The sequence below is a fragment of the Cataglyphis hispanica genome, chromosome 19 (genome assembly GCF_021464435.1).
Source record: "Cataglyphis hispanica isolate Lineage 1 chromosome 19, ULB_Chis1_1.0, whole genome shotgun sequence".
NCBI lineage: Eukaryota > Metazoa > Arthropoda > Insecta > Hymenoptera > Formicidae > Cataglyphis > Cataglyphis hispanica.
The window spans coordinates 5,146,476-5,170,634 of record NC_065972.1 but is presented as its reverse complement, the minus strand read 5'-3'; the positions used below and the strand labels follow the sequence as shown (position 1 = coordinate 5,170,634).

The following is a 24,159-nucleotide window of genomic DNA, read 5'->3' as shown; positions in this document are numbered from 1 at the left end:
ATTTGATTTTGAATATGAAAAAAAATTCTCCAAAGTTCCATCAAAAAACAACGTGAAAAATGATTTTTTTTACTCAAAAAATCAGAACTCATACTATTTTTGATATTTTAAGCTAACAATTTAACCTTTCTTTCGAGATGTGACACTTTAAGAAAAAAATTAGTGCAATAGGGCGCGTTCTAAAAAAGGGATTTATTTTGAGAATCGAAATAAGGAATCAGAGTAAATTGAGGTTGAATTTGTCTGGGGTCAATCTGACTCCACAGTACACGTTAAGGGTTAAATAAGAATAATTTTTCTCTGTCTTGTTTGAGAAAGAAAGGCGAAACGTACGATTATAATAAGCTATTTAAAAAAAGAAAACGAAAGTTACGTTTTATTTTTTATTATTTTTTTATCTTATATTTTATTTTGGAAACTATCGCGTTTGAAATGTGGAGACTTTCAGTCAATCGTAAGAAATAGTAGCGTCTTGCCTCTATCACGTGACAAACGGTACACGGTCGCAATCGCAGTTCGCGATCGGCAATCAGCAGCGCTAGTACCGACATAACCTATTTGTCGTTGCGATCTCCGCGTCGAGAAACATATACATATTTATTTAACGCATTTCTTAGGTGATTGAGTGAATCGGTGTAGATCGAGTGTAATCGTTAATAACTCATTTTGAATTCGATTATGTGCGTGAATGTAAAAGTAAAAGTATCGATACAAATGTTGATAAAAAGTATTTTTTGTTCTATCGGCCGTGCAGCAACTATTTGGGTAAACATTTTATTTATGAAGAATCTCTACAAGGTAAGAATAAGTGAGTGAGTGAGTGAGCGAGTGAGTGAGCGAGCAAGAGAGAGAGAGAGAGGGGCGGAGAGGGTGAGGGGAGGGAGAGGGTGAGGGGAGGGGCGGGAGGGAGGGTGAGGGGAGGAGAGGGGAGGGAGAGAGAGAGAGAGAATGAGAGTGCGTTTGTGTGTGTGCGTGTGCGTATGCGTGGCGTGTGCGTGTATGTGTATATTTAATACGCGTACACGTTCACGCACGCACGCACGCACGCACGCACGCACGCACACTCATCGCATATAACAAACAACCGATCGAGCGCTGTGATGTAGAACAGTTGTTTAACAAATTTAAGTCTTTAACAGATCGTATTCCTGATTACTAAGATGATTTTTCCTTTACGAAAATTTTGTCTGAAGTTTAGTTTTTAAATTATAAATGGAAATAATGAGCAAATTACGGGACGAATAGACTGTACCGCTCGATCAGCTGTAGCGAGCGCCTCGCGTAAGCGCTTGCATCGGAAGGTGAGTTGCGCCTACCTTCTGTACTCATCTTTCTGTACTCAATCATAAGTCACTCACTATTTTCTTTTATAATTCAAAAACTAAAATTTGGACGAAATTTTCGTAAAGGAAAAATCGTCTTAGAATTCATTCAGGAATACGACTTGTTAAGGACACTATTTCGGATCACTCTGTATATTAAAGGACATAAATTGTTCAAATAAATTAAAATCGAATAATTATTTGTTCAATTTTTCAAAAATCAGCTCAATATTTGAATTTCCAGTTCCCAGGAAACTGTGTCAGAAACCGTGTGGAAACCGTGTCAGAAATTGAACTGTTAGAATTAGATATTACAATATTATTAACAGCATTTTGCAGGCTTTATATACTCATGATAAAATCTTGAATACGGGTATAGATAGTGAGAACGTGCCATATAGCGGTAAACGACTTAACTATACCATTTCAAATACTGTAATAAACTTTTTTTTTGTTTTGTTCGGTTTTTGCTGCTAATCTGACGTCAGATTGCGCACGCCAAATCTTGCTCAGTTTCTGCCATTAATCTGATGTCAATCATATTAGCAAGCTTTGCTCGGCCACCAATTTGCTGTCCGAATATGTCAGCAAGTTTTACTCGATTTTTGCTGGCAATTTGTCAGCTTAATTGGTAATAATAACTTTTGTATCAAATTTGTAGCCTTTTTGCTGACAATAATTTGTAGCAAGCATTTGGCAATATCTGTTAACACAGACGTGGGTGACTGGAATTATATATATTGATTTATGACGATAATGATGTGGACATTTCTTAAATTAAATTTTCACATATGAAACTTTGCATCGCAATATTTTTGATCATAGATAATGTAGAGCAAAAATAAAGACATTTTCCTTATAGAATTAAGATCCAAGCTCTCCGTTAAACCTATTAAAAACTCGATCGGCCGTTACTGAGAAATCATAATTATAAGGTACTCGCAACTGTCATAACTAACTGATTCACGTATAGATACCGTTGTGCCCTGCTACTTAGCGCGAGATTCTACCGTATCTCTTGATATAATAAACTCATTTATCAAAAAAATGATGGTATGTAAATGGCCCATGGTATGTAAATATGAAAATTCTCGCTCTTCTTATGACTGCTACAAAAATTTACAAAATCTGATTGTCACTGCTATTCGATATGAGAAGTGGTCATTTATAAATTCCTCATCTCGTAGGTACTTTTCTTGGCAATTCTGGAGAGATTTAGCCTCTCTTGGAGGCCGTTCTTCCTTCTTTCCTAATATTCCTGATCATCTCCTAAATCCTTTTCTAAACGACAATTCATTGATTTTATTCCCATCACTTCATGTTTATCTTCTTCCATCGCGCACTTCCTCCACTCCTACTACACCCAATGAATTCAATTTTACTCCTAATAACTTAGCCGATCTCTATGTATAATATCATGAAAAATATCAAGTTCATTGGAAGTCCTCCGAACCTTTTGACTTGTTTGGTTGTATGCTTATTCTACATTCTACATTCCCTTGATCCTCTTATTTATATACTTAACATTTGTTGTAAAAATGATATTTTTCTTTTCGGTTGAAAACGCTCAATTGTATGTTCTCTAAATCTTCTAATTCTTATTCTCCTTCCTCTCTTCGTCCTATTTTCTATCCTCCTTCCTTTCTAAACTGAACATATATGTTTCAACCAACTAAATAATTTTTTCTCTAACAACAAAATAATTCCCAATTTTCAATCTGATTTTTGTAAAAAATAAAGCACCACACTTTATCTTTTCCACATTTCAGACTCTGTTCTGTAATTTTTTGATAGGAGATTATTATCATTTAATAGTGCCTCTTCGTTTTTCCAAAACATTTGACACTATTAATCCAGCTAAAGTTATCTTAATATGACATATGTTTACATCCGTTCTTTTTTATCATGGCATTTCCAACAAATCTTACTACTTCCTGCTACCTTGTTTTCACTGGCATTCCACAGGGTTCTCGGCCCTTTGCTATACATCTGCAGCAGCTGTATGATCTGCCGTCTCCGTTAATGTCACCAGAAATGCAGCAGAAAATACAAGCAATCTTTGCATTATGATATGCTACAAAAAATACAGCAAAATTTAAGCAGAAATTCTTAACATAAAAAGAGTAGATTTTAATCAAGCATTGTACATTGATACAATATATCAACAGAAACTAAATAAAAATTAAACATAATGTTATATCCTGTCAACTATACGACTCCTTCCTTCCGCAAAGTTGCGGCAACGATCGTCGGTTGGTGATATAGTGCATAATTTGCAATATACGATCTTGATGAATTTGACTATCTAGAGTAATTACGAAAAAAATCTAAAAAAATTCAAAAGAAGTGCACCATAAAATTAGCTTATCGTAAACTATTGCATGCGCTTCCAAAACCGCGATTAAATGCAAGACATGCAAGACGTTGCAAATATACAATTAAGACATTACGACTTACTATCAAAATCAATCTACAATTAAGTACATAAGAGCAGATGAGGAAGAACAAATATCTCGAGGCCGCATTCTAAATTTAAATAATGATGATTAAACACAAAAACAGTGAGATTCCGCCGACGATAATATTCTACAAAGCATCACCAAGCAGACATTGTAAAAATATGTAAACTGAAAAATAAATCATATTGCATGGAACTTTGTTTCGCATTTCTCGACACTCGGAGTCCAAATATGAACTGAATCTTTGGACTACTCCAAAAAATTTGTTGTACCCTGAGCGGTACACGTGAGCGTCTACAGAGGGGGGAGGAGAGGAAGCAAAAAAGGACACATGCTCTTCTCTAAAAATGAAAAAAATTTATAATCGTAATTCTATTATATATTAGTACTAAAAGATGTATGAAAGCACATATTTCAATCCATCTGAGTGATATTTTATGCCGCCTCCCTCCTGAAAAAAATTCTGTGGACACCCTTGGCGGTACAACAATATGTTTGACTGATTGTGAATAATTTTATAAAACACGCAAAAATTTTACAAATATTATAAAATGCTTTATTCGGTTCAAAATGGAGAGAATAAATTATTCTTTAAAAATATTTTCGTGTAACTATGAATTTTGAAATACTCGGTTTTTTTTCTTAATGAATCCTTTAGCGATATCTTTAGCGAATCCATATTGCTCAAATGTTTTAATTAATATTGCATAAATTGTATTAATTTATTTATTTACGTAGCAGTATACTTAAAGGAACCTGAATTACAGAGTCCAAAAAAAATTGTGTTTTTTTATTATCTTAATTGATAGTAATACTATTCATGTATATAATCCTAAAATTACAGAGAAAAATTCAAAGTATTTCATTAGATAATAGTTATCGGAGAGCGCGCGGCTCGAGCGCAAATATATGGCCGGATAGCCGGACGGCCGAAGTTTCGCCTCTTACAGGTATTCATAGAGGATTATCAGGTTGGTAGATTTTTGTCGAACAAAGTATGAGTCACCGTTCGTACGTATTGTTGGATGTACGTATTGTTGTGTATGTATTGTTCGAATACATAATGAAATGTTGCAGATTAGCCTCTGACTGCTGTAAGTACATAAAAAATTATAGATTTCGTGACCATAAATTTTAAACGCGTTTTTCTCAAATCTACATTTTTTGAATTCTTGTTCAAGATAAAGATAAATCTATTTGATCTCAATCGACTTGATCCAAGATTTTTTAGTTACATAATTGTATTCTCTTCTATGTGAACCTAAGAGATTTAAAAACATTGAATTTAACAATTTTTACAAAACATTTATTAAACAATTAAGTTGAAAATTTTTTGCAAAAATCGTAATTTTTTTAAAAAAAGTCACAATTTGTTTAATTTTTGATATTTTTTTAGGTTCTCATAGAAGATAATTACATAAAAATTAAAAAATTTGTTGTTTTTTGTTACTGACAAAAATTACGCACGCTAGATTGTACAAGAACAAACAATTTTGGCAGTGAGGGGTTGTAAACATTGCTGAATATTATGGATTAAAAATCAATATTTTTGTATTAAAAATTTTTTTATTAATGTCAAAATGTGTAATAAACCACCAAAAAAGTTTCGAAAAAATTCGTTTTCTTGAAGCCGAGAAAAAAAATTGCAAATATCACGCTTTTTTTAGCGTTCTAATTCAGGTCCCCTCCTTAACATGTCCTCTGCAAGATCTTGTCTAAACTAAGGTGCCCAATATACATGATTATAAACGTCATCGTTATGTCATCGTATGTCACGAAAACGAGAAAAACTCTCACCCGTCAATTAACATTGAGTCTGTTCTTTATAGCTGAACTGGCTGCATTAATTCAGAATTTATCTTTTCCTCTTCAGATTGAAAGGAAAAAAATAAACTCTGAATTCAGCTATAAAAGAACAGACCCATTGATTCCAGATGTTTATGCAATATGTACATCATTATAAAGTAATTACGAAACTGAGGTCAAAATCATGTAAAATGCCAAATAATTCAATAAAAAATGTGTGTGTGTGCGCGTGCATGTGTATATGTGTGTTAGTCTTCAAGTAGAAAATTTTTACATATATCAACGAATATTAAATTTGATATTTACAAATTTTTGAATTATGCTGATTACGAATCTGAAATTACAAATTTCAAATTCGTGGATCGAATACAAAGACCAAAATATTTAAAATATTTAAAATATTGTTTTTTTGCTACTATCTAACAATGAGATTATTTGAATTTATAATTTGATTCGTAATTGTTAGACTCCAAAAACTTGTACGTATTAATTAAAATTTGTATATAGATTGTATATAGATTGATACATGTATCTAAAAATTACATATTTTATGATCATCATATACTGGATCCATTATTTTTTTAATGATGTGATTTTCATTTGAAATTTCTAAAAATCTATGAATATTGACTCAAATTATTTGATAAAAATAAAAAAATTTATATCTTATAAAACCGCGAGATTTTATTATAACATTTTCAAATCAGTATTTTACATCAAGGTATATATTAAATATACATCTTAAGAAAAAAAATTTTATGTTTTTAAAAAGAAATCTTTCAGAGATTATTACGTCCAGATTCTCGGAAGGATGAGTCACAAGAAAGGACGCAACAACTGTTAAATAAATTTAAAATAGAATATTACGTCCAGACTCTCGGAAGGATGAGTCGCAAGGAAGGACGCAATAACTATTTTAAATATCTCGAAATCAAATGCCTTACGGGCGTAAGAATCGGATCGAGCGAATTCGAAGGTTCAGAAAACAGGTAAACGATTGGGTCGCTGTTACTCTGTTTGTTCGAACGTTCGCTCGATAGTCCCTTTTAATCAGAGAATTTAATCCCTATTACTCGAGATGGGACCATGGCGATCTTTTTCTTTTTGGAAATGAGAGAAGGGAGTTAAAGAAGTATTTTTAATTAATTAACAGACATTTTGGTTTATTCAAAAATATAAGAAAAAGTTAGTCTATACATGTACATTTATACATAATAAGAAAACTAATCCTTATCTGAGCGTATGTGTAAGTGTATATGTATGTGTTCATTTATTCGCGGGTGTTACATTTATATGCGGAGGACAGAGTGAGTGACGGAGCAGATTCTATTGTTAATATTTAATTCTGACCAGTTATTATACAATAATTTTGTTAATAGGTAAATTAAATTAAATAAACATGTCTGTGTATAGAATGGTCGCAAATATGAAATTGGTCGCTCGCATATGAGTTAAATTAGATTTTTTAAAATTTTCTAAAGCTTACTACGGCTATTACGAGTTAATGGTTTAAAAGAATAATGCTAGGAAATAATTATATTTAAGGGAGGATTTAAGGGGTGATATCCAGGTGGATCGTCAAGATTCGAAAGGTTATCACAGGCTTCTTGGATCACCCTTAGAATTCCTTCAGAAGAGATAAGACTTGGGGAAGGAGAATATCCAGATGGATGTATTGAGGGATCGTCAAGATTCGGAAGGTTGTCGCAGGCTTCTTGGATCGCCCTTAGAATTTCTTCAGAAAGGGTAGGACTTGAGGGAGAAGAATCATTAATTAAGATTACTGTTGAAACGGATCCCAATAATCGGGGGGAAGAGGATGGAGAATGTGTAGAAGCGTAAGAAGGAGAGAAAAAGGGAGATAAATGCGGGCGAGTCGATGTCGGAGAATGTACCTGGGAATTAGAAGAAGAAAGAGAGAGGAGTGTATTGGAGTGAGCTATTGGAATCTGTGTCGGTGTTGATGTCTGTATAACGTTCGTCAAAAATACGCTTGATATTATTAATTATGTCTTGTGCCGCGCCAAATTGTCTACAATTTGTGTGACGTAATATGTGACTGTCTCGAACGTTTCCTCCGTAATATGCGTCCGAGCCAACGTTTTCCTGATTTCGCGAAGGAGCCGACAAGCGCGCCTAACTCGCGGACAAAATTCTTTAGCCAAAAGGCACAAGGATATCTTGCTCACTACCAAGGAAGGAAAAACTATAATAAATATCTAAGATCGCGTGAAGAAAATTCGTTGAAACTTACTTTTAGTAGTGGTTAGGCTGGTCCTGTGTTGATACTTAGAAATGACGCCGCCAAGGGAAGACACTGGTTGCACTTTCGCGACAAATTAAATCACAGAATAAAAATTTAGAGAAAAATAAAAGTCGAACACGAGAAAAGATATTGACCGTTGATTTGAACTCTGACTTGAACGTAATGAGCGTAAGAAGAGCAGAGAGAGCTCTTGAGTAGCCCTTTTTATAGGGCTTTTTTAAAGATATGTTTTAATTTTTTGAAGTAAGGATTGACGAATTATAAATTATCCCAGTGTCCTCATTAGGCGGGGTGTTTCCCTACTTTTTCGTTTTTTTCTCGCGGTGATCGTCGATTGGTGAGTCTGCTATCGGTTCAAGTCCCTTGATCGTTGTTTTTTCCGACGGACTCTTGTGCGTGTGATTTGATTAGAAAAATCTTATTTTTTCATGAATAAGAAAGAATTTATTTTTCTTATGATTACTTTTATCAAATAGTACGGTCAAATACTCTATTTGTTAAGTATTTTGTTAGAAAAATTTATATTATCTTCTCGATATTGTTTTATTCTTCCTCCGAAAAATTCTACTGCAAGGGATATTTATCAATTTTTATTTATTTGAGAGAATCGGCGTGGTTTCATCCCCGATCTTTCTCACGGTTACTCATGATTATACGGTTATTGACAAGTGACTAAGAGTTTACGAAACGCGTAGCGTAGAGTGCTTTATTTATTAAACGAGTCATTTTTATCACCAATAGACGATTGCCGCAACTTCGGAAGAAAGGAATCGTGGAGTCGCGACGTAACAAGATTAATAATAAATAAATGTAAACAAACATTTATTTCACGTCTACTCTGCACAAATACAATGGAAACAAACTTGATTTTTCCTTATTTTATAACAGAAAAGACATTAAAACTGTAAAACTTTAACATTAAACATTTCAAAAACTAAGAGACCGCTGATTAATTTATAAGGAAAAGTTACTCAGGGTTATGTTCTTGATAACATATGTCCAGGTCAAAGTCATCGGCGTATGAGCCCTTCTTCGAGAGTTTTATCAAAATGTTAGATTTAAATTCCTATAATAAGAAATTAACATCCTCTTCTTAAGAACAAAATTTAAGAGATATACTGTAAAATATCTTAAATAAATACTATACTAATAGAATTGGTAACATTTCAATAATGTAATATAATACAATGGATTAATATAAAAGAAAATAAGTCATTATAAATACAAACATAATCAAATACAATCAAAAAATACAAACATAATAAAAAAATGGCAGTCCATGCTAATAACATAAAAGTAAAACAAAACAGATTAAATCCATATAGATCATTACTTGGAATAAATTAACACGAGTTAAATTAATATATTTTTTTTAAACCAGAACTAAGACTAGTCAATTGTAAGGTTCATTAAATAATCGTACAGCATAAAATAAAACATTATATGTATGTATGAAATAATAAATAAGAATGAATAAATCTAAGTAAAACTATGCTCTAACGTTTTATATCACAAAAAAAGTAATGAACTGAACTAAAAAATAATGACATAACTCTCTTAATTAAACATAAATAAGCATTAACAATTATAACCTAAAGCTAGTTGAAAATCATAAAAACAAAAGATAAAGTATAATTTAAACTTAACATTAACAGAAAGATAAAAATACAAGATTAAAGATTAATATTTATACTTCTAATAAAGTCATCAAGGTACCAAATCACCTCAGTCTCAATCCAACCAAGAGTAAATTCCATTGGGGATTGGGGGGAAACCAAAATCTTTAACGATTCCTTTAATCAGAGAAAAGTGTTGAACCTCGAAACGTGGACACTGCCAGAAAACATAATTCATTTCTTCTATGAGGAAAATGTAAAGGACAAAAAGGAGAATCAATATTGAATCGAAATACACTGCTCTTAAGGCTGGAGTGGCCACTCCTGAGTCTTGCAATTGAAATTATCGTTTTCCTATTTAACATCCGTTTAAACAACCAGGGTTTTCTTCGGAGATTCAGATAATTTTTTGTGTAGAAGGAACTTTTACATTCCTCACTAATGAGACACCAGTCTCTAAATTCTTGTTGTAAAAGGTTTTGCCAATGTTTCTTGAAATTTCTGAAAGGAAGTCCAATCTGGGAGTCGCTTCCAATCCTAATCGCCTCTTTAACTCAAGAGTCCGTTAGCTTATTATTTTCCCGATGACTAGTAATCCAAATAATTTTATTACTCTACCAATATTCTCTAATTTTTTAATTTCATCTTTAATAAAGAGGATTAAATAGAAAGACTTAACTAAAGAACGTTTAGAGATAATAGCAGAAGAACAAAACCGATCCAGAATCAAAGAATATAGTTATTGCATTAGTCTTGTGACTAAATGATGATCTAAGACCTTCAGAATTGCCATAGCTTTCGCAGTGAAAATTGGCACTATGAAGACCTAAAAAGAAAATTTATAGATCTATCCAAAGAAATTACCGAGAAACAAATTTTTCATCTGGTATTTTAGATCTTTCTGTAAAAACACATAAAAAGTCGAAAAGATTTTTTTCAAAAATTCTATTAAAGTCGCTGTCCGAATTTTTGAATTCTTGTAAGTCATAACCTGAAATCAAATCTACTGCAGGTTTGTATCCCAACGAAAAGAAATTTTTAGTATAGAAAAGGGTCTGCGATCGATCTTTATTAAGTGAGCTTTAGATTTAATCTGTTTAAAGCATTTAATAAGAAGCGGTTTTTCCAGACAGATAACGTAGGTCAGAGACTCTCGAATTTCTACAATTTTCTCCAAAATTTGTATCAGAGGATGATTCTCTTGGGTATCATTAAGGCTATCTTGGAGACAAAATTTCTACACAAGTATTGTATTCTAAGACATAGAGGAGGTTCCTCGCATTCCGCGAAAATAATGTTGATAGGTGTAGTTAATCTGAAACCTGGAACAAGTTTTAAGAGCTTTGTATTGAATTCTGTCGAGCTTAATTCTCAGTGAAGGTTTCATATTTTGAAACAGAAAACAACCATAATCGAACCTAGATCTAATTAATGCTATGTATAGATTTTTTAATAAATTCGGATTAGCTTTCTACTAAGTTCTTCTAAGACAGCTAATAATTTTAGGAGGGTTATGACAATTTTTGACTATCTTATTGATTTGTGAATCCCATTTAAGAGATTCATGTAAGAGAATGCTCCAAAAAACAGATCTTAGATAAACGACAGATGGTTTCATTATTGATCTTGATTTTTAAGTGTCTATCAGAAAGAGAAGACCTTTCGTTTCTGAAGATGCACCATTTAGTTTTTTCAACTATAATCCCAACTCATTAAACTCAGGGATAATTTTTGTTGGCGGATTCCACATTTTTAAGACCTAAAAATTTAGATGCATCACTTAAAAATAATACGATAGCATCCGCATATAGGATAAAATGACCGTTTTTTGAAATTGCTTTTTCTAATTTTCTAATAGGTAGCATAATAGAGGAGAGAAGACACTCTCCTGAGGAAGACCCTTAATCATCCAAAGCACTTCATCAATCTTCTCAAATCTACAGTGAACCTGTCTGGCATAGGTGAAAAAAGCGATATGAGCTAACATATTTCTAAAAACGCCTAGATGAGATAATTGTTCAAGCAAAACATAGAATGTTATCGTAAGCAGATTTAATATCAAGGAAGGTTAGATTGGTAGGTAGAAGGTAGATTGGTTAAGGAAAAATGCTTTAAAAACCTCCGAATGAAGAATCGACAGATTATAACTTTTGTTTCCTAAAATGGAATTGCGATCTTTGCAAAAGTTCTTTATATTCTAACCACCATGTCATACGATTACAAATTAATCTTCCAAAAATCTTACAAATAGATGAAAGGATATTGGTCTAAACTTTTTCTTATCCGATTTGAGAATAAAGAACAATATATATTTCCTTCAATCGTCCGGAAAATTCCTAAAAGAAAAAATTTTATTAAAAATTTTCAAAAACAATTCTTTAGCAATATCCGGAAGAGCATTTAGAATTTTATAATCAATGCAATCAAGTCCAGGGCTAGATTTCAATTTTAAACAATTCATTCCTACATTAAACTCCGATAACGAGAAAGGAAGGTCAAAAAAATCATCTTGTTCCTAAGTAGGATTAGAAACATCGGTATCGGTAAAGGAATCCAGGGAGGGCATAATTCCGAAATAAGCTTTCTAACTGAGATAAGATTATCTTCATTGTATATTGATTAGAGGAATTTGAGCATAATTTTTGATTTTTAAATTGTTTGATTTTCTTCCAAATATATGAAGAGTCCAGATTCCTTTTTTAATCCTTCACAGAATTCCTTGAATTTTTCTGTTTTGAGATATTTCTCAAACCTATTCTAGTTTTAGCCAGCATGATTTTGTACTTAACCCCTTAACCTACGATTTACGTTCGAGAATTTTGGGCCAAAAACGTAAACAAGACCCGATCATCGTACTACGGGTTATGCCCGTAATATTTACGTTTGGCTCGATCATTGTACACGGGCTATGCCCGTAATTGTAGGTTAAGGGGTTAATCATATCCTCTTTTTTTTGAAAATTTAAATTTTAAAAAAGCTGCCCTCCTAAGTTTAACTAATTTATTACATTTCGAATCCCACCATGGACAAGGAATTATAGACATTTTTTTGAAAGTGGGATGACTGCAACGAGTGATGAATTTCTTTGGTTTGTTTATGATCAGGTTAGATCAGGAATGGCTTCCTCAGTAATTAATGAAGTAAGAGATGAATATTTCACTGTAGTCTCCATCCGTTCAAACTCTTCCTCTCCAAGTTGTTAAATATGCTCTATTAATCTACTAGGAAAGAAATTCCAATCAAACTTAACAGAATATAATTTATTATGTTTAATTTTAAAAATGTCGCTAGTAAATAAATTAATAAACAAGTGTTTATACGACCAAACTGGCAATTTATTGTTTGATTATTATATCACGACGTTTCGACCATATGGTTTTGGTCCTTATCAAGTGAAACTAAAATAACAATAAATATACAATAAATAATGATAGTCATGTTACAATGAAATAAATAGAATTAAGCAACTTACGTTATAATTAAAAAGTAGAAAGAGAAAAATCGAAATGTCAAACTGACATTGTGTCAACCACTATGTTTAGAATACTGAGATCAACTAAACGACCTTTATTAATTTATCGTATGTGTTGTTTAAATTCTCTGTATCTTTTTGGGAATTAATAGTGTTGTCAAATTTTTTAATAAAAAAACATTTCAGCTATTTCTCTCTTTCTTACATGTTTTTCGTTATGTAGAATATCAGGCGCTGACCAATCGAAGTCATGATCAAATTTTAGTTTGTGTTTGCTAATTACGGATAAATTACTTTCGTGCATTTTTATATTATTACAATGTTCCTTGACTCGAGTGCTTAAGTGTCTTTTTGTCTGGCCAATATACGAAGCGCTACAATTCTTACAATTTATTTTATAAACAACCTTCGTTCTATTGCTAATAGGCAAACTATCCTTGCCGCGTTTAATCAATGAATTTAATTTTTTAGGTATATTGTAAACCACTGTAAATCTCATATTTTTAAGCAACCGACCAACATCGTCACTCAAGCCTTCGACAAACGGTAGTGCGATGTAGGAGGGTTTGTCTGTATCACTTTCCCCATCACCTAGAATGCTATTGCTCCGGTGTTTAGAATATAATTTAGGTGACTTTCTGAAAGTAACCCTAGCTGAAATAAACGCATCTATGGAAAGGATGATTCCATAGATGAAAAGGATCACTGCCACAAAGGTTATGGAAGACTCTGAACATTCTGAACGAAAATTTAGATTCGGATGTAACGTTTGGATGGTATAGATAAAAACGGATCAGAGCCATTATTAAAGTCAACATGAGTTTGACTTTCATCATTGCAAATTGCCAAGTCGAGATTCCCAATAGTATTCTCAAATTGCCAAAAAGGCAGTTATAAGAGTTACCTAACGAGAAACAGTGGATATTTAAATCTCCATCTATTACTATATTTCCTTGACACTGAAATAAGAAACCAACCCATGCCCTAGAATCAACCAAGCAACCGTCCAAGGGGCGATAATAAGAAACAATAACTATCGTATCATTCTTACCAAAAAGCTTGATCGCTTCCATAGCACCGATGTAATGAATACCTGGTTTAACAGCGATATATTTCAACGAAGATCTAATAGTAATGGCCATTCCACCACCTCTTTTGTCCTTCCTATCCTCTCTCATTAAATCATAGTCTTTAATTAAAACATTATTAGCTGGAGATAACCACGTTTCCGACAAAATAAAAATATCTGCATCTGAAAAATTATTATTAATCTCATTAATCTTGTGCTTCAAGCTTCTAACATTCCATTGCACAATTTTAAGGGTCATAATATGACATTATTATATAATAAGGAATAAAAGAATATAAGAGAAAGAAAAGAAAATGAAATGAAGAAAATATCTTAATTTAAATTTCTAATATGTAATTCCACTGCTTTGTGAGTCTGTCCAAGAATAATTCGATCTGAAGAATGCTAGGTAATAATTCAACCAGTTGCTTAAGAGAGAAAACAGGTCTTTTAACTATATGTTCCTTATGACGACTTAGAAAGTATGTCCATGTTTCATTGATGCTACTTTGGCATATGCTGTCCTGTTTCCAGTACATAGGGAAGGCTGAGAAATTGAAAGAAGAGGAAGGTCTTGAGCGCTCTTGAGTATACTTCTCGGGATTCCAGGACTATTTATTATTCTATATGCTTCTATATAGGACAGATTGTCTAACGTCATTTTTTTCAAAATCTCAAATGCCTTCCTAAAAGCCAGACAAGATCTATCGAAGGTACTGTATGGACCTTCACAAATAATACATTTCTCTGCTTGACAGGGTGCTTCTTTTACGAACACATGATTCTCGCTACAAGTAAGACATGTTCTTCTTTTGCACAGCCTTTACTGATGTGCCCCAAATGACCTCATCTATAGCATCTCTTAACTTGAGGAATGTACACAGAGACACGTAACAAAGTTTTCCAAATACATACATGGTTGGAAAGATCTTTACCTCTAAACTCCAAACAGACTGAAGGGAAATCTATCCATTTATTGCTCAATCTATCCTTTCTTTTAAGTCTGAACGTCTTTAGCTTTGTTCCATAATTCGTTGTTTAACTCTTTTGTGATCGAATGATTTCTGTCATCGAAACATCGAGGGGAACACCTTTTCTCATTAACAAATGCCTGAGAATAAAAGTTACAAGGCCGAGTTCCTTCAAAAATTTGTTAGACAAGGACTAATTAGCTGCTGCTCTTGAATCGAAAGTTAATCTCCATGTATTACGTGAGTGACTCGTAATATGGAGAACTTAATCCCCGTCTTCTTATCAAAACCGTTAATTTTACGGAAAATTTCCAATACTGGGATCGCTTTATCGTTTTTGTTAATGATATTTCTTTTGATAAATACCTCATAGAGAGGAGGACTGTATTTGACGTACATGTTGTTTGGAGAAGGAACGACATAATCAAACTCCTCTTCACAATCTTCGTAGGTCTGCTTACTGCTATAATTATTCTTAGATGATGAAAATACCGAAGAAATGTTCTCAGTAATCTTCTTCTATAATATGTCTCCTTTCTTTCTTCGAAAACATATTGGATGTCGAGATTTTGCTGGAAAGGGACGCCATGTTCTCGAACGAATCTCCGCTCACTTCGTTATGAATTCTCTTTTTGGTATGAGAGTTTTTCAAAAATAGTGTCCATTATCTCTTTTGACAATTTTGAAACGTCTAACATAGATTGTTCATAGGAATTCGATATATCTTTGTCATACCAGGCTGAATCAGATTGGGGAAGGGGCACTCGCTCCTCCAGTACTTCTTTATTGAACGAAATTGGTATTATTATAACTCTCGGCTAAAAGAGAGCGTAAAATAATCACAAAAACTGTACAAAGAAAAGTTAAGCTGACAAGCCTGGACTCAAACAGAAAATAAATTCGCCCTTAATATTTCCAAAAAGCAGTGGAGACGAAAATTCTTGTGTGTTACTATGGCGCTCTCCAAAATAAATATAATATTAGGCCTTGGCTATGCCATCTGGTCAGCAGAGTACAAAACATATAACAAACTTTGTGAGATTAAAACAGTAAGAATACAGAAGTTCTTAAATGCTAAATAAAGCTAAATATAGAAAGTTTCGAATATACATTTGATATAGACGCAAAAATATACAAACAAATGAAACAGAACATTAAATATAATAAATATATATAAAATATATAAATATATATAGAAAGAAAAATAAATTATTTAAACATATCTAAACTATGAGATATATAAGAATAATCTTGACAAACAAGAGTACAGTACAACATTACAACACGTCGTAATTATATTTATTCTAATTTAAGTATATATACTTATTCTAATTAAAGTATATGCACTTATTCTAATTAAAGTATATATAATAAAAATAGCATCGACATAGAAGAGCAAATTATAGACTAAATTAAAACTAAAATGAAAGAAAGTTTTTTAATATTTATAGAATTAAAACGAAAAAGAGAAAAAGGAGATCAAAAGCAATATTTGATAAAATTAAATAAAATTAAAAAAAGAATAACTAATAATTTAACATTAATAAATATAATCTGTATTATATAAATTATGGTATAAATATATAAAATATGATATAAAAATACATATCTAGGTATCAATTATTTAAGGCAAAACTAAACTAAATTATTCATGGCGATAAATAAATTTAGAAGTTTGATAAATTAGCTAACGCATAAACTATCTCAGGTCTTAGTGGATGCAAAAATTACTCAATGCAAAATGGGCTCATAACATGCAAATCGTTAAGAGTCTGTAATAAAGCATCTTTTTCTTTGTTTAAAAACGAATATTGCCAAAATATGTGATTTGAAGATTGAATTTCACCGCAGTCACATAATAGGGAGTCAACTATATTATATCTAAATAGATTGTCGGCTAAACATGTGTGACCAGATCTTAATCTGTTTATAGATACCATGCTTTTATGTTTAAGATCAAATTTGTTGAACTATGTTTTCCGATTTCTATTCAAAAACCATTTAAAATAATATGAGCCCTTTTCTAGACCGCGATTTTTGGTCTATTCAAATAAATTAAGGAAAATATTACTCTTCTAGACCGCACAAAAGTCACTAGAGAGTAAAAAGAAATCAGCATCTCTGCCTATTAAGATGGCTTCTTTGGTCGCACAATCTGCTTTTTCGTTACCATCGATATTAAGATGTGCCGAAATCCATATTAAACGAATTTTTTTCCTATTATTGGATAAATCATTTAGAAGTTCAAGTATCATAAATATCAGATGAGACGAGTCATTCTTTCTTTTAAACATTATTGGAAGTGCGGTATTACATATGCGATGTATTACATCGTTATTTATATCAATAACTGCAAATCCCGCGAACGGAAGATCTGCAGATTTAGAAGCATCTGTAAAAAAACTAGCTTTATTACAAGCTAAAGGAAAAAGAGAATCAAAAAATAACGAATGATTGGAATCATGTTGTATCAGTTTTTTTTCATCAATTAAAACTTCTGGGTTAAAATTGTTAAATGAAAAAGAGAAGTTATAATATCGGAATATCTGAGCTAAATATTAAGTGAAAAAATTGGGAGTATAAAAAAAAGCAATTGTATAAAAATGGGGGAGAAAATCTCAAGACATTCGTAGGGCAATTCATGAAGGTTTGACTTTCCTCTAGGATGGGAATTAATATGTGGTTAGAGCGAGCCAATGTTTTAGAAAGTTGCAGCCAAGAAATTTAAATCTATTTTCCAATTGGGGTTCCCTAACTTCATATAACATAACATTAATTGGCATAGATCTTCTATAACTCAATGCTACACGAGTCGCCTGATTTTGTATTATCTCAAGTTTTTTCTTGAGATATTGTGGAATATTAAATTAAAAAAATGATTCAAATTCGATAAGACCTTTGTATAAAGGAAAAAGCAAAGATGGGTCTGATCTCCATCATGTCGATCTAAGAAATTTAATGATTGAGAGAGGTTTAATTACATTAATACAACTTTTTAAGATTTTATCAATATGACTCCATTTGAAGTTATCCTGGAATACTCCAAGACAACAAACGGAGGATACCGCTTGAATAATCTAGTTTCTAATATGAATTGAACAAAATCGATCTCTACTATTCCCAATTCTTAAAAATACATAAGTGTGATTTATCTGGAGCCAGTGATAAACCCAAGGAGTCGAACCAATCCGCTGCTAAATTATCTGCTTCTTCTAGATCCGTAATTGCATTGATTTGATTTTTTTATGAAATATTTATACAAACATCATCCGCATACTGAAGAACTTTAATGTTAGGGTTATAATGAAATAAACGCTTTAAATCGGCAACATAAATTGAATATAAAATTGGACTTAAAACATCCTTGAGGCAAACTTTTGTAAACGTGTCTAACTATATCAATATCATTATATCGAAAGTAAACAATTCTAAACGAAGTAAGGTTAACGATAAATTTGATAAAAGATGATGGTAATTTTAAATTAATAAGTTTAGGAATTAAAATATCCCAAAGTACATTATCATAAGCACCTATTATGTCCTAAAAAAAGACTATACGTGTTCTTATCTTTATACCAATTATTACATATATGTCCGAGTGCAAAATCGTTACATTATCCAAACAAGATCTATTTTTTCTAAAACCTGCTTGACTGTTTGACAGGAAATATGTAATTTTTCTCAAGCCATCAGCAGAGCCGGTTATTGATTAATATTTCGGCAATTTTCAACGTACATTAGGCTAAAGAAATTGATCTGAATTTATTGGAGTCTTTTTTATGAATAAAAAAATTAAAAACTTATTCTATTCAGAAGGAAATATATCTGATTCGATGATTTTGGTTAGAAGTTGCAGCAAACATTTTTTAAGACCAAGAGGCAACGCTTGAAAAGTTAAATAATCTATTCTGTCAGAGCCAGGACAGGAATTGAGGAACTGAATCAATAATATGATTAAATTCTAATAATGAAAATGGAGAAAAGTTTAGATGATCGGAAGATTGCTATTCTAGGTGTGAGGATTCAGGTGAGCACCAAAGGCATAGTTCTTTAATTTGATTATAAATAATATTGGCTGACGAATCATCATATAAATTTGCAGTTTCTTTTCTATGGAATTTTATTGCCCATAGCTCTTATCTTTTGTCAAACATATTTTAAACTTAAAAATTCATTATGAGAGCCACAAAAATCGAGAAAATATTGTTTTTTCTTTTTTTTAAAATGAGATTTGGCTATCGCATCCGCATGTTTATATAAACAAAAAATTTCTACAGAAGAAAAAAAAATTTTAATTTAAGAAAGGCTACTTTTCTACCTCTAGCCAGTTTATCGCATTCACAATCCCACCAAGGTGATAATTTAGTTGAAGAATGTTGTAAATTAAATATAATAAATAATTTTGGTTTAGAGAGAACCTAAAAAGAGTGCAAAGACGAACACTATCTTCGATGATAGCCATAAATGTATTATATTTTGTCTGAATATTGTTCAAAATTGATATATTAAAAAATAAAATTTAACCGATTATTTCAACGGCGAACGTCGCCGATAAATTCGAGCTATAATCTTCGAAATCAAAACACGAGCGAAGACAGACAGTGTCGCGGTCACTCGTTCCGTGCGTGATCGCGTGAATTCTCTATTATGAAAAACTGTGATAAACACTTGGATTCTAGAATATTCAATACTGAAAAACTGCCTTTATGGAAATCGGCAAATCGTGAGTCTTCGCGGTTAGTCAGTCGATCCTTGATGACGAGCTGAGCTGGTCGAGCCTCTTTACTATCATTTTCGCGCTGCTGTTCGCAATCTCGCTCGTGTTTTGTACGCGTTCTTTCGAGTTTCTCACAATCTGGAAAAGTCAATTCGCTCGTGTCGTATACGCCATTGTCATTCTTGTTGTGCATCGCTCAACTGACATTCTCGCGTGCGATCAAGTGTAAAATTTCTTGTGAGAAACGCCGCAATCTTACTTATTCGCTTTATAAGTGTGACCTGTAATTGTAACTAATGGAGTCCGAGAGCCGACGCTCGTTATTCGCATCGCAAATGTCCTCTACCTCGCGTTAAAATCCGACGGCCGCATACAAGATTTCCGCTCTCGCGAGGATTTCTAACAAGAAATCTTTCAAAATTTCCGAATCGCGGAGAAAGGCAGACCAGGACATTATTAAAATATCCGATCGGAATCGCGGAGCTCGTGCCGTTGCACGCTCCTATTATTAACAAATAAAATACTTTTAAAACGTCACGCTAGCAATCATTTCAAACTCCTTATCCGTGTATCTATACGCGAGTCAGCCAGTTGAAAATATCTCAGATTATCAGTTCTCAATAACCGCTGAACGAATCGAATTTTTACTAAGCTTAATCGATAGCTTGAGTTTGAATTATATCAATTAAGTGTTTTTATTTTTGCTCTACTTGTTTTACAAACGGAAATATTACGTTGCAAAGTCTCAATATGAAAATTTTCATGTAAGAAATATCCCGGTCACCTCCATCCAGAAAATGTATTTTTCCAATGTTTTGACATAAGATTACGCTAGCTTGTAGTCGATAGTAACTATTAAGCGACGCGGTAGCGTCGCGACGCCAAGTACATAAAAAAACGTTTCTATCTTGTACAATTTGCCTATCACATTTTTGCCTGTGTATAAGGGTCACGATGCTACCAAGCAGCTTATCTGGAGTTTTATGTCGATAATCGTTTTAATAAATTTTTGATTAAAATATCTTAGGAACTAAAACCATAATCAAAATTTTAACAGAACTTTTATTATATAATATTGATGCAAGCTTTCGATCAGTTTGAATAAAATTGGTGGCAATCAATCCTGAGAAATGATGGATCATATATCAGAATTGTGAATTTTTCATTTTTCTCCAGGATAATCAGACTCATGTACGTATGTTCGCACGCATGCAAAGCGATTTTGTCACTCAAGTACGTTCACACCGTATCATGTAAGACGATTATCTACTAGAATGTGTAGAACGCTTTAAGAGACAAAATCATATGGATGCAGATGCGTGTATATTTCTATTTTATAAGAGTACACTCAGATTATACTCACGCAGAGTATAATCAAATATAATACAATAACAAGAAAAGTGATGTAACCCATACACCACAAAACTTTTCAAATACATTGCAGCAACGTTGCAATCTTGCAAATTGCAATGTAATATTGCAGAGACATTGCAGGAATATGCAATTGTAATATTTTATGAAGAATGTTACAACAACAATCCAGAAAGATTACAAAAACATATATACTTTATAATTGTTGTTTTGTAATTTAACAAATTTTTTATTTATATATATGTACACACACAAAAATAAATTTTTTTTTTACTGAAGAACATATCTCTTAAAAATATATAAAAAAATCATATAATATTAATAATATTTTTAAACAGGAGAATAGACTATTTTTATTATTTTGATTTTTAGAAAATTTCCAATATTTACAGTAATCGATCAATTTTCACTCTTATTAAATTTCACTTTTTTATTTTTCATAGCCTTAAAAGTACCTTTTAGCGCCAGTGACAAGACATTTTAATACTGCTGTATGGCGTTGCTGTCGACGATAATATATGTATTGGGTAACGTAATTTTATCTAAAGTATGGCGACTTGTATGTTATGTTTCGATTTGTGCAGTTATATCGATTTTACATTTCTTTCGCTGTGTTTCACTTAGTATTTTCATATTATTATTCGCTTTATTGTGCTGCTTTGTTTATGATTATATGCTATACGCGATGTCTGAAAATTGAAACGATATATTCAGATTAGTTTTGGATTATATGCCATTGCGTCTAAGAGGCTCAAATATATATTTGCCGATGACCAGGATTGTTTCATTCTGCCAAGGATTTGAAATTATTACGAAGAATTTTAAGAATTATGAACAAAACATTTTTAAATTATGTGTAAAAGGTAAGTCTTTGGAAAGAAAATGAGAAGGAGAGAAAAAGACTTAATTCGTTTTTATATATATTATCAAAATATAGAAATTTCATTCAATTATTTTCTTTTTTTTCTTCTATTATTTCTGATATGATTAATAAATCTCGGAATATTGAAGTTCTACTACATTTAAGTAACTTTTATTCTGCCATTACTTAGATACTACGTGATAAAAAAGAATAAGGATATATCTGATTTCGGCTTTATCTCTTAAATTAAAATTCCCAAAATCTATTTTATGAAAAATAACAATCTCTTAAAAGCAACAAGTAGAAAGGTAATATTTCATATCTTTTTATTTGACCTCTCTTTGGATGACTAAATCTTGTATACGTATTTGTTGTTTGCTTCCTAAAATCTGACATATCAAAAATTTTAAATCTTAAATATTTTTTGATTTAAACAATATGTTTGATTATTTCTTTATTTTTTTAGCATTGGATATATATATTGTGTATAAATAATTATTAATTATTATTATAAATATGATTAATTCTCAAAAAAATATTTCTGTTTCGAAACGTCATGTTAGACGAATTATTGCGAATGAAACAAATATAGATATTGCGAGGTCTTCTAGACAAGTGAATATTCAGATACTGTAAATATTTGTATCAAAGATTATTTAGACTTGCAAAAATGTTCTCATGAAAATATTGAAAATGACCTTTGGAAAATAGAAATCTTTATGTATCACCCCAGAATGTTACTTATGAAAGAGACAATAATAATGAATCTTTGAATTGTAAAATCAACATTAATAATGAAGAAAGATATGAAGATAAGAAATTCAGAAATGCTATAGCTGAATGGGCTGTATCATACAATATTCCCTATAATGAATGTAACGCACTATTAAAAGTTTTACAAAAACATACATCTTGTAACTTTTTCAAAGATACGCGAACATTATTGAAAACACCACGGCAAAATGTTATAAAAATATATGAATATTTTTATTTAGGTTTACATAACATTATAAAAAAGATGTTATTAACACTTGGCGTGCGGGTATGCTTCGCCGCCGACTTACGCCTGTAGCGGGTGTTTTTTCGGGAAGCGCGCGAGAGTATACGTATAAATACGTATTTTTACGTGACCCGCCCTCCAGTGGCAGACTGCGAAAAACGTAAAAGTACGTTGCCCGCACGCCAAGTGTTAAAATCCAATGATAAAAGTATTGATTTACTTGTAAATATTGATGGTCTTCCTATAGCAAAATTATCTCATGCATCCTTATGGCCTATTTTATATTAAAATACAAAAGAAATACACACATAATGCGCGCTCCGTTTTATGTATGTGATCTTTTCATTATGTGTGTATTTTTTTCAGTTGCCATAGCGAAGCATGCTCGCAAACTGCTCCTCCCATTGCTTCGCCGCGGACCGAGTATCAATTGACAGTGGGAGGCATTTTCGCGCCACGAGCTTTTCGCGGCACTTCGTTGGCTGATCTTTTAAAATTAATATTTTCTTAAATATTGAGAAAATCACAAAATGGTACAGGACTTTTCTATTCAGAATAACATCCTCTACCTTCTCTTAAAGGGTAATCCGCGAATTATCGGACACCCTGTATGTATATATATATATATATATATATATATATATATATATATATATTGATTTTATAAAATAAATTTTTGATACAATTAGTACGCACACAAAAAAATAGTATTAATTTAACGAATTTATAAATGAAAGTTTAGTTTTTAATTTTTGTAGAAAAACATCTATAATAAATCTATGTAATTAGTTGTAAGATTGATGCAGTCACTTTAAATTGTACATAAAATATATATATATATATATATATATATATATATATATATATATATACAATATATACAATATATAGATCTTATATTTTCAAAACTATGCTAATAAAAAGCTTTTATTTGATTTTATGAATTTTTTGTAGATTCCATATACATTTAAAAAAATGTTTGAACTATTCAATTATTGGTAAAAGAACGATTGAAAATAGTGATTAATCAATTTTTGCCAATGTAATATTTTTTTGTAAGAGTTTCTTAATAAAAATAATATTAGGAGGTTTGTGACATGTTATATGAATATTAATATAACATTACATGCAAGATTTCTATTAAGAATATATCAATGAAATGAGTTTGGACGAATATTTTCATGTCGTTAGGAGATTAATGATAGAGTTGTTAATCTCCGTGCAATGT

At 31.7% G+C, this 24,159-nt stretch overlaps 1 protein-coding gene across 1 annotated transcript in view; it reads left to right on the top strand.

The window, feature by feature from the left end:
• The window catches only part of LOC126856632 (uncharacterized), a 70,927-nt gene extending 47,506 nt beyond the window's left edge, over window positions 1-23,421 (top strand). Inside the window, exon 9 of the mRNA XM_050605322.1 lies at window positions 23,298-23,421. The gene's annotated coding sequence lies outside the window, so the exon portion shown is untranslated. The remainder of the gene's footprint in view (window positions 1-23,297) is intronic.
• Window positions 23,422-24,159: the final 738 nt, after the last annotated feature.